Source organism: Mastigoproctus giganteus, chromosome 10 (genome assembly GCF_048544385.1).
Source record: "Mastigoproctus giganteus isolate SK-2022 chromosome 10, ASM4854438v1, whole genome shotgun sequence".
Classification (NCBI taxonomy): domain Eukaryota; kingdom Metazoa; phylum Arthropoda; class Arachnida; order Uropygi; family Thelyphonidae; genus Mastigoproctus; species Mastigoproctus giganteus.
Genome location: NC_143584.1, coordinates 88,006,110 through 88,018,718, shown reverse-complemented (window position 1 = coordinate 88,018,718; position 12,609 = coordinate 88,006,110). Strand labels below are relative to the sequence as shown.

Here is a 12,609-nt window from a genome sequence, read left to right as displayed (position 1 = left end):
GTTTTCAGTTCAGCTTTTCATAGACAAATTTTTAATGGTTCTTGTGATATATAAGTATATACAAAACACCACCACCATTTCAGATTTAGAATGTACAGATCACAAAGGAAATAAAATTCAAGTATGTCATGCAACATAATAATATAACAACACGGGTAATGTGCAGTTGTGTTCATTTCTGAAATATTTTTATTTTTCCCATAAAGAAATTGAATTTTCCTATTTGTGCTAAACAGAAATGAAAAGTAAATAAAATGACTGGCTTTTTTTATGAATTGCGAATTAATTAATTATTACTGATTAATTTATTTATAAAGTTTGACATTGTTTAGTGGAATTACTACAGATATTATGTAGGGCACATTCTATGCAAATTGGAAACAACTGCAGATTATTGTTGAATAATCTGTAGTTGAATTTTAAGACAAACCAAAGTTTGTGTGCTGGGTATCATTTTTATAACATCTCAAATATATTGTGAAATTGCACTAATTAATCTGTAGTTTGAATTTTCCACAGGTTGAGACTTCCTGCCCTAAAATTTTATTAGTCTAATTTTCACAGCCTGGTCTGTGCTTGTTAACAGGAGAGACTGCTTCAACAGGGATGGGATACACTTAACTAGAAAGGTTGCAAGAATATTTGCTGATGCTGTCGAGGCAGTGTTAGGTGGGTCGGAAAACTGCTAGCTAGTGGGGGGATACACGGACTAATACATTAACAGTAGCTGCTGGCAGAGGTGAAAGTGATTCTTGCACTACTTCTATTGAAATGAGCAGCTGCCTGGAAAACAAGATGCAAGTTATTTCAGAGACTGCTGGGAGTCATTGCAATGCAAGTAAACACATGGGCTGTGTTAGGGTAGCGAAGAATAGGAACAGATACATGTATACCTGCGTATACACCAATGCTAGGAGTTTCGTAAATAAATTTGATCAATTTGAGGTGTTGGTCAAATGCAGATATTGTTGGGATATCAGAGACGTGGTGTCACACAGATATAAGGAATGCAGAACTGGAATTTGGGAAGTACAATCTGTACAGGAACAATAGACAGGATAGGAAGAGAGGAGGGGTTATGCTATTAGTTAAGAAACACAAAATCGAAGGAAGTGCAGCCAGTTGACATCACTGGACAGTGCAGTGTCGAGTCAGTTTGGTGTGACATAGGCACTGGGGGATCAAAATTGAGAGTAGGAGTGTATTATAGGCCTAATGACTCTGATGAGTGTAATAAAAAACTGTACAGGGAAATAGAGTGCACCAGTAAATCAGAGAGTCTTCTAATGGGGGATTTTAATTTCCCAGAGATTGACTGGAATTTGTCGGTTGGTCACTCACACACTAGCAAGGCTTTTGTTGATTTATTGGATGATTGTTTACTACATCAGCATGTTCTAGAGGCAACAAGGGGGAGTAATACTCTGGTCTGATTATCAGAAGTGATTCTTCATGCATTAAGAATCTGCAGATAAAGGAACCACTAGGTGGAAGTTATCACAGTGTGCTGAAGTGGGATTTACTTAAAGAGGTAACTACTATCAGGGGTAGAGGGAAGGGTTTTTTATAAGACGACTACGGAGGTATGAGACAGTATTTAAATTCTATACAGTGGGACCAACTGATGATCTTACCAACAGCAAATTCAAAATGAGAAGCATTTAAATAATTAATCTTGGAAGCTACTAAGCTTTTAATACCAACTTAGAAATATTGTTCAAGATTTAGGCCTAAATGGATGTTAGATGAAATATTTAGACATGTGGCAGAGAAGAAAAATGCATGGGATACATATACATTAACAGGTGACACAGAAGCCTATGATAGATATAAGCTGGTCTGTAACCAAGTCACAAAGGAGATTAGGCAGACAAAGGCAGATTACGAGAAATCTTTGACAAAGGATGCAAAGAAAAACAGCAAAGAGTTCTTTACCTATGTAAACTCTAGCAGGAAAGGGATGAAACAGATTGGTCCACTGGATATTGATGGTTGAACTGTTGATGATCCTGCTCATGTGGCTAACAAACTAAATCAGTATTTTGCATCTACATTCACACATGATGAGTTATTCAGGGAGGGGAATGCCAGAGGTGAAATAAACTCTGGCAGTGAGCTAGATGATTTTGTAATAACTGAGAGGAAAGTGGAGGAGAAATTGTTGAAGATAAACAAAAAAAAAGGCACCCGGGGTAATAGTGATAGTAATAGTAATCGGGGCATGTGATGCAAGAAAGCAAGCATATGAGATTGTGTAACATCAACAAAAAAAAAAAAAAAAAAAAATCGCACAACCATTCCCTCTAAATGTTTGTCCAGTTCGTCCTTAAATTTATTTAACCTATCAGCTTCCACAACGACAGATGAATTGTTCCAGCAATTAACTCCCCGCTGGCTAAAGAAAAATTTCCGCACATCCATTCTACAGCTGTCTTTCCTCAATTTGAATTTATGACCCCTTAGGTTCATAATCTGAACAAGTGGAAGAATCCCATCAGAATTCAGCGTGCTCAACCCATTAAAGGCCTTATACACCTCAATCAGATCACCTCGCAGGTGCCTAGTCTCCAACTGCTGCAATTTGCAGAACTTAAGCCTCTCTTGGTAAGAGGATCCCTTCATTTGGACTCAGGGGAGGTACCCACAGACTGGAGATGTGCAGATGTGACCCCAATTCACAAAGGAGGATCAAAGGCTGACACAAGTAAATATAGACCTGTGAGTTTAACTTCTGTTCCAGGAAAATTAATGGAGGCACTAGTTAAAGAAGCACTGCAGGATCATTTAGACAAGACTTCAGTTATAGCTCGGACACAGCATGGTTTTGTTAAGGGGAAGTCTTTCCTGACCAATTCAATTGGACACTATGATGCAGTCACAAAGGAACTGGATGCAGGGAATAACTTTGATATTATATACTTGGATCTTAGAAAGGCTTTTGATACTGTTGCACATGGAAGACTGCTGCACAAATTGGAGCAGTGTGACTTTGGAGGCAAATTGCTGCTGTGGATACAGGGGTGGCTGAGGGGGAGAAGACAGAGAGTGGTAATCAATGGACACTGCTCGTCGTGGACTAATGTTATTAGTGGAGTCCCTCAGGGCTCAGTGTTGGGTCCATTATTGTTTTCTGTATTTATAAATGATATTGATGATGGTATATCAAGCTTAATGTCGTAGTTTGCAGACGATACAAAGGTAGGCAGGGTTGTCAAGGACACTACTGACACTATGCTGCTGCAACAGGATCTGGAAAGGTTGAGCAGATGGGCTGAGAGGTGGCAAATGAAGTTTAACATTGACAAATGTAAAGTACTACACATGGGAAACAGCAACCCCAGAGCAACGTATCAACTCTGTGGTACTACACTGACAGTGGTAGAGAATGAAAAGGACCTGGGGGTGGTTGTGGTGGCAGATATCAAGTTCTCTGAGCAGTGCAGACGGGCTGCGAGAGTAGCTCATGGTGTATTGTCAATGATATATAGGAATTTTTCTTGCAGGGATAAGGTGATTATTCCCTTGTATAAGGCAATGGTCAGGCCACACCTAGAGTACTGTAAACAGGTCTGGAGGCCTCATTTCAAGAAGGATGTAGAGCTGCTGGAACGAGTACAGAGAAGGGCAACAAGATTAGTGAATGGAACAAAGGGGTGCTCTTACGAAGAAAGGCTTAAGTTTTGCAAATTACAGTGTCTGGAGACTAGGCACCAGCGAGGTGATCTGATTTAGGTGTATAAAGCCTTGAATGGTTTGAGCATGCTCAATGCTGATGGGATTCTTCCTCTCGCTCAGAATAATCACCTGAGAGGGCATAAATTCAAATTGAGGAAAGACATGTAGGATAGACGTGCAGAAATTTGCCTTTAGCCAGCGGGTGGTTGGTTGGCGGAACAGACTTCTATCCCTTGTCATGGAAGTTGATAGCCTAGATAAGTTTAAGGCTCAGCTGGACAGGTATTTCGAACGAACAAAGGGGTGAAGTGGAAGTGGTTTTTTTTTGTTTTTTTTGGCTGATGCTGCATAAGCTTGCTTTCTTGCATCAAATGCCTCTACTAATGCTAATGCTAATTTACCCTCACCAATCTTGTTGCCCTTCTCTATACATGCTCAAGCAAATCTACATTGTTCCTAAAATGAGGCCTCCAGTCCTGTACGCAGTACTTAAGGCGTGGCCTGACCATCGCCTTATACAGAGAGACAATCACTTCCTTTTCCCTGCTAGAAAAATTCCTATAAATCATTGACAAAACTCCATGACCTGCTCTGGCAGCCTGTTTGCATTGCACAGAAAACTTCATACCTCACTGAACAATTACTCCCAGAACTTTTTCATTTTCTACCACCCTAAGTGTAGAACCAGACAGTTGGTACATTCCTCTGGGGTTACTTCTACCCATATGCAGTACTTTGCATTCATCAATGTTAAAACTAAGTTGCCACTTTCAGCCCATCTTTCCAAATTTTCTAGATCCTGTTACAGTAGCAAACTGCCATTACTGTCATTAACAACCCTGCCAACCTTTGTATCATCTGCAAACTTCGACATTAAGCCTGATATACCTTCATCAATATCATTTATAAATATAGAAAACAACTGTAGACCCAACACCGAACCCTGTGTGACTCCACTAATAACATTAGTCCACGAAGAGCAGCGCCCATTGATTACCACCCTCTGTCTTCTCCCACTCAATCATCCTTTTATCCATTGTAGCAACTTATCCTTAATACCATTCTGCTCCAATTTGTACAGTAGTCGTCCCATGTGCAACAGTGTCAAATGCTTTCCTGATATCGAAGTATATGATATCAAAATTATTTTTTATATCCAGTTCCTTTATAAACACATCATCATATCCAATCAAATTTGTCAGACAAGACTTTCCTTTAACAAACCCATTCTGTGTCTGCATTATTACTGCAGTCTTGTCTAGATGATCCTGCAATGCAATGCATCTTTAACTGCTGACTGCATTATTTTACCTGGAACACAAGTTAAACTAACTGGTCTGTAATTACTCGTGTCACCCTTCGATCACCCTTTATGAATTAGGGATTCATTTGTACATCTCCAGTCCGTGGGGACTTCCCCTGAGTCCAAGGATGCTCTCATAATTATGGCTAAGGGTTTGCTTACTTCCTTTGCTGCCTCGTTTAATATAAGTGGATAGATCCAATCCAGCTCAGGTGCCTTTCTTATGTTTAATTTCAACAATTTCACCTTCACTTTGCTCTCAGTTATTACAGAACCATTAAGCACTCTGCTGCAAATTGACAACCTTCTGGAATTTTCAATCCTTAATAACTCCTCAGGTGTGAATGTAGATGAAAATATTCATTTAGTTTGTTTGCTATCTGAGCAGGATCATCAAGAGTCGAACAATCGATATCAAGTGGTCAAATCTAATTCATCCCCTTCCTTTTAAAGTTTATATAAGTAAAGAAATGCTTGCTGGTTTTTTTTTTTTTTTTAATGAAAACACCAAACACAAGAGGTATTAGAACCTATAGTACTTGGTACCGTGCTTGGGTTCGAGTTTGAGAAGACGAAATAAAATATTTGTTGACATTAGACTTGAACCTTTGTAGACTGTTATTTTCAGGAAATATGTACAAAGGAAGGTTGTTCCAGAAAACAACAGATGAATGAATAAATGAGGAAGATGAAAAGTTTGAAGTCGGACAGTAAATGGATGTCTGCTTGTGGCGCCACGTGTTTGGACTGTATTGAAAGAGAGAGTGGGAATAATAGAAGCCAATTCATCAGAACAGTGCCCAGGGAAGTATCTGTAGAAAAGGCATGCAGCAGAAACAGTACGTCTATGAGATAGCGAGTGGAGAGACTCTGTTAGAAAGGAGTCATTGATTAACCTAATTGCCCTCTTCTGAATGAAATCTAGAAGCCTCAGAGAAGCTTTGGGGGCACCACCCCAGATTTGGCAACAACATTCCATGGTAGGGCGGATTATTGGGAAACCAAGGGTAGATAAAGGACGAGATTTTAAAGTGGAGTGTGAAATAAAGGATTCCATTCCTACATGAATAATTTCACTTACGCGATCTGAGCAAACGTTGACATCAGCAGTTTTAAAACAGTAATCCAACCAAGAAAAAGAAGAAAAGAAATCTCACAGGTTATCTCATTTTGCATTCTTGTAATGCCAAACAACACGAGGTGTGGAATAGCTGTGAGATAAAGGCTCAATTCAAGAAGAGATAATCACCAAGTTATGATCTGAGGTGCCTTAAGGACCACTCACTTTGACCGTGTACTTAGAAGGGTGAGAAAAAGATCAAGCATGTTGACTGTATGGTTAGGATTGTCCGGTATTCTTGTAGGTAAATGAACAGTCTGTACAACGTCATTAGTAGTTGCAGCAGCCTCAGCAACTCGACCAGCTGTGTCGGTGTGACTAGAAAATGGAAGCCAGCTGGAGTTCTGAACATTAGCATTAGTAAAGGCACATGATGCAGGAAAGCAAGCTTATATAGCAAAAGCCAAAAAAAAAAAAAAAAAAAAAAAAACCTTATTTCACCCATCCCTTGCTCCAGATGTTTGTCAAGTTCTGCCTTTAATCTAAGCTATCAGCTTCTACGACAGATGGAAGTTTGTTCCAGCAATCAACCACCCGCTGGCTAAAGGCAAACTTCCACACATCTACCCTACAACCGTCTTTCCTCAATTTGAATTTATGCCCTCTAATGCGATTATTCTGAGCAATCGGAAGAATCCCATCAGCTTTGAGCATGCGCAAATCATTCAAGGCTTTATACACCTCAATCAGATCACCTCGCAGGTGTCTAGTCTCAAGACACTGTAATTTGAAAAACTTAAGCCTTTCTTTGTAAGAGCAACCATTTATTCCATTCACTAATCTTGTTGCCCTTCTCTGTACTCGTTCCAACAGCTCTACAACCTTCTTAAAATGAGGCCTCCAGACCTATATACAGTACTCAAGGTGTGGCCTGACCATTGCTTTATACAAGGGGATAATCACCTCCTTATCCCTGCTAGAAAAATTCCTGTATATCATTGACAAGACAATTAGATACTTTTGCAGACCATCTGCACTGCTCTTCAAAACTTCATATCTCCCTGCACAATTACCCCCATGTCCTTTTCATTCTCTACCACTGTCAGTATGGTAACACAGAGTTGATACATTACTCTGCGATTATCTCTGTACTCGTTCCAACAGTTCTACAACCTTCTTAAAATGAGGCCTCCAGACCTATATACAGTACTCAAGGTGTGGCCTGACCACTGCTTTATACAAGGGGATAATCACCTCCTTATCCCTGCTAGAAAAATTCCTGTATATCATTGACAAGACAATTAGATACTTTTGCAGACCATCTGCATTGCTCTTCAAAACTTCATATCTCCCTGCACAATTACCCACAGGTCCTTTTCATTCTCTAGCACTGTCAGTATGGTAACACAGAGTTGATACATTACTCTGCGATTACTGCTTCCCATATGCACCACTTCTCATTTGTTAATATTAAACTTCATTTGCCACCTCTCAGCCCATCTGCTCAACTTTTCTAGATCCTGTTGCAGCAGTACTGTCATTAGTGTCATTAACAACCCTGCCAATCTTCGTATCATCTGAAAACTTGGACATTAAGCCCTTCTATACCATCATCAATATCATTTATAAATACAGAAAACAACAATGGAACCAACACTGAACCCTGAAGGACTCCACTAATAACATTAGTCCACGAAGAGCAGTGTCCATTGATTACCACTCTGTCTTCTCCCACTCAACCATCCCTTTATCCATAGCAGCAATTTGCCTCCAATGCCACACTGCTCCAATTCATGCATCAGTCTTCCATGTGCAACAGTATCAAAGGCCTTTCTAAGATCCAAATATATGATATCAAAGTTATTCTTTTCATCCAGTTCTTTTGTGACTACTTCATAGTATCCAATCAAAGTAGTTAGACAAGACTTCCACTTAACAAACCCATGCTGTGTCCGAGCTATAAACGAAGTCTTGTCTAGATGATCCTGCAATGCTTCTTTAACCAGTGCCTCCATTAATTTCCCTGGAACAGAAGTTAAACTAACAGTTCTGTCAATACCTGTCTCCCTTTGATCCTCCTTTGTGGATTGGGGTCACACTTGCACATCTCCACTCCTTGGGTGCCACCCCTGAGTCCAGGGAAGCTCTCGTAATTATGGCTAAGGGTTTGCTTACTTCCTTTGCCGCCTCCTTTAATATAACTGGATAGATTCCATCCACCCCAGGTGCCTTTCTTATGTTTATCTTCAACAATTTTTCTACTCCTCTTTACTCTCAGTTATTACAAGATTATCTATCTTACTGCCAGAGTTGAATACACCTCTGGTATTCCCCTCCCTGAATAACTCCCCATGTGTGAATGTAGATGATCATCAACAGTTGAACCATTGATATCAAGTGGACCAATCTAATTCATCCCCTTCCTTCTAGAGTTTACATAAGTAAAGAACTCTTCGCTATTTTTCTTTGCATACTTTGCCAATGATTCTCGTAATCTGCCTTCGCCTGCCTAACCTCCTTTGTAACTTGGTTACAGACCAGCTGATATATCTATCATAGACTTCTGTGTCACATGTTAATTTATATGTATCCCATGCATTTTTATTCTCTGTCACATTTCTAATTAGTTCATCTGACATCCATTTCGGCCTAAATCTTGAACAATATTTCTTTGTTGGTATGAAAAGTCTAGTAGCTTTCAAGATTAATTCTTTGAAGGCTTACCATTTTGAATTTGCTGTTGGTAACTTCATCAGTTGGTCCCACCATATAGAATTTAAATACTGTCTCAGACCAACATATTCACCTTTACGAAAGCAAAAACCCTTCTCTTTACCCTTGCTGGTAGTTACCTCTTTGACTAAATCCCATTTCAGCACACTGTGATCATTGCCACCTTGTAGTTCCTTTATCTGCAGATTCATGATGCATGAAGAATCACTACTGATAATCAGATCAAGAGTATTACTCCCTCTAGTTGCCTCCCGAACTTGCTGCTCTAGAAAACAATCATCCAATAAAACTACAAAAGCCTTGCTAGTGTGTGAGTGACCAACTCACAAATTCCAGTCAATTTTTGGGAAATTAAAATTCCCCATTAAACGACACTGATTTTCTGGCCCACTCGATTTCTGTGCACAATAGAGTGGGCCACTCTATTTCTCTGCACAATTGCTCATTACAGTCATCAGATTCATTTTGCCTATAACACACACCTTCTCTCATTTTTCCTTTCCCAGTGCTTGTGTCAAACCAAACAGACTCAACATTGCATTGTTCACCAACATCAATTGGATGCACTTCCTTAGATTTTATGTGTTTCTTAACTAACAGAATAACCCCTCCTCCCTTTCTGTCCTGTCTATCCTTTCTGTATATATTGTACTCCCCAAATTCCAGTTCTGCACGGCTTATGTCTGTGTGACACCATGTCTCTGATATCCCAACAATATCTGCCTTTGATGTCTTGACTAGCACTTCAAGCTCATCGAATTTATTAACTATACTCCTAGCATTGGTGTACATGCAAGTGTACATGCACATGTTTCTGCTCTTAGTTACCCTAACACAGCCCATGTATTTACTTGTTCCACTATGACTCCCAGCAGTCCTGGACATTCCCACTGCCTTGCTTTCCAGGCTGCTGCTCAATTGCATTTCAATAGAAATAGTGCAAGAATCACTTTTACCTCCGCCAGTGGCTACTGTTAATCTATTAGTCTGTGTATCCCCCCTCCCCAAACTTGCAGGTTACCGACCCACTTAACTCTACCTCGATAGCATCAGCAAGTATTCTTCCACCCTTTCTATTTAAGTATATCCCATCCCTGTTGAAGCAATAATTATATTGCTTCAACAGGGATGGGATAAGGGTTTGCTTACTTCTTTTGCTGTCTCCTTTAATATAACTGGATAGATTCCATCCACCCCAGGTGCCTTTCTTATGTTTATCTGCAACAATTTCTCCTCCACTTTACTCTCATTTATTACAAGATTATCTAGCTTACTGCCAGAGTTGAATACACCTCTGGCATTCCCCTTGCTGAATAACTCATCATGTGTGAATGTAGAGCAAAATACTGATTTAGTTTGTTAGCCACATGAGCAGGATCATCAACAGTTCAACCATCAATATCCAGTGGACCAATCTGTTTCATCCCTTTCCTGCTAGAGTTTACATAGGTAAAGAACTCTTTGCTGTTTTTCTTTGCATCCTTTGTCAAAGATTTCTCGTAATCTGCCTTTGTCTGCCTAATCTCCTTTGTGACTTGGTTACAGACCAGCTTATATCTATCATAGGCTTCTGTGTCACCTGTTAATGTATATGTATCCCATGCATTTTTCTTCTCTGCCACATGTCTAAATATTTCATCTAACATCCATTTAGGCCTAAATCTTGAACAATATTTCTAAGTTGGTATTAAAAGCTTAGTAGCTTCCAAGATTAATTATTTAAATGCTTCTCATTTTGAATTTGCTGTTGGTAAGATCATCAGTTGGTCCCACTGTATAGAATTTAAATACTGTCTCATACCTCCGTAGTCGCCTTATAAAAAACCCTTCCCTCTTTTCCTGATAGTAGTTACCTCTTTGAGTAAATCCCACTTCAGCACACTGTGATAACTTCCACCTAGTGGTTCCTTTATCTGCAGATTCTTAATGCATGAAGAATCACTTCTGATAATCAGACCAGAGTATTACTCCCCCTTGTTGCCTCTCGAACATGCTGATGTAGTAAACAATCATCCAATAAATCAACAAAAGCCTTGCTAGTGTGTGAGTGACCAACCGACAAATTCCATTCAATCTCTGGGAAATTAAAATCCCCCATTAGAAGACTCTCTGATTTACTGGTGCACTCTATTTGCCTGTACAGTTTTTTATTATACTGATCAGAGTCATTAGGCCTATAATACACTCCTACTCTCAATTTTGATCCCCCAGTGCCTATGTCACACCAAACTGACTCGACACTGCACTGTCCAGTGATGTCAACTGGCTGCACTTCCTTCGATTTTATGTTTCTTAACTAATAGCATAACCCCCTCCTCTCTTCCTATCCTGTCTATTGTTCCTGTACAGATTGTACTCCCCAAATTCCAGTTCTGCACTGCTTATGTCTGTGTGACACCACGTCTCTGATATCCCAACAATATCTGCCTTTGATGTCTTGACTAGCACTTCAAGCTGATCGAATTTATTAACTATACTCCTAGCATTGGTGTACATGCACCTGTTTCTGCTCTTAGTTACCCTAACACAGCCCATGTATTTACTTGTTCCACTATGACTCTCAGCAGTCCTGGACATTCCCACTGCCTTGCTTTCCAGGCTGCTGCTCAATTGCGTTTCAATAGAAACAGTGCAAGAATCACTTTTACCTCCGCCAGCGGCTACTGTTAATCTATTAGTCTGTGTATCCCCCCCCCAAACTTGCAGGTTACCGACCCACTTAACTCTACCTCGATAGCATCAGCAAGTATTCTTCCACCCTTTCTATTTAAGTGTATCCCATCCCTGTTGAAGCAATCTATCCTGTTAACAAGTACAGACGAGGCTGAAAAATATTTTACTCCTTGAGCCTTGCACAATCTTTCCAGGGTCGAATTGATCGACAAGGCTCTCATCATATATTCCCTCCTATCGTGTCTGCGCAGATTTGCAGACACTTTCAAATTCAACCCTAACTCATGGCTTTTTTTCAGCATTGACTTGTACTTTTTAAGTAATTCCGCCGGTCTGCTACTCTGAATATCATTAGTGGGACACCAACGTGTACAACAATATCATCCTTTACCCCTGGCAGACATACATTCCAATCCCCAAGGAAAATTACCTCACTGTTAGGAAAGTTGGACTGGAGAAAGTCAAGTTGCAAAGAGAGGAAGTCAAAGAGCTCCAAGTGATTAGTGGGGATTTTTTTTTTTTTTATGTAAACCCCAGACACAAGAGGTATTAGATCCTATAGTACTCAGTACCATGCTTGGGTTGGAGGTTGAGAAGACAAAAGAAGATATTTGTTGACATTGGACTTGAACTTCTGTACACTAATTTTCAGTAAATACGTATGAAGGAAGGTTGTTCCAGAAAATGGCAGGTGAATAAATAAATGACGAAGATGATAAGTTGGTTCTGTGGGTTTGAAATTGGACAGTAAATGGATGTTGGCTGTTGGCGGCACGTGTTTGGACTGTTTTGAAAGAGAGAGAGTGCGAATTATAGAAGCCAATTCAGAAGAACAGTGCTCATGGAAGTATCTGTAGAAAACGCATGCAGCAGAAACAGTACGTCTATGAGACAGAGAGTGGAGAGACTCTGTTAGAAAGGAGTCATTGATTAACCTAATTGCTATCTTCTGAATGGAATCTAGAAGCCTCAAAGAGGTTTTGGGGGCACTACCCCAGATGCAGGAACAATATTCCATGGCAGGGCGGATTTGCAATTTATACAGAGTTAGCAGCTGTTTGGAAGAAAAGTAATGTGGGTTTGAAATTGGACAGTAAATGGATGTTGGCTGTTGGCGGCACGTGTTTGGACTGTTTTGAAAGAGAGAGAGTGGGAATTATAGAAG

General features: G+C 39.9%; 1 protein-coding gene across 2 annotated transcripts in view; it reads left to right on the top strand.

Moving 5' to 3' along the window:
* The window catches only part of LOC150079140 (vacuolar protein sorting-associated protein 11 homolog), a 697,977-nt gene that overhangs the window by 559,992 nt on the left and 125,376 nt on the right, over nucleotides 1-12,609 (top strand). The gene's annotated exons all lie outside the window — the stretch shown is intronic.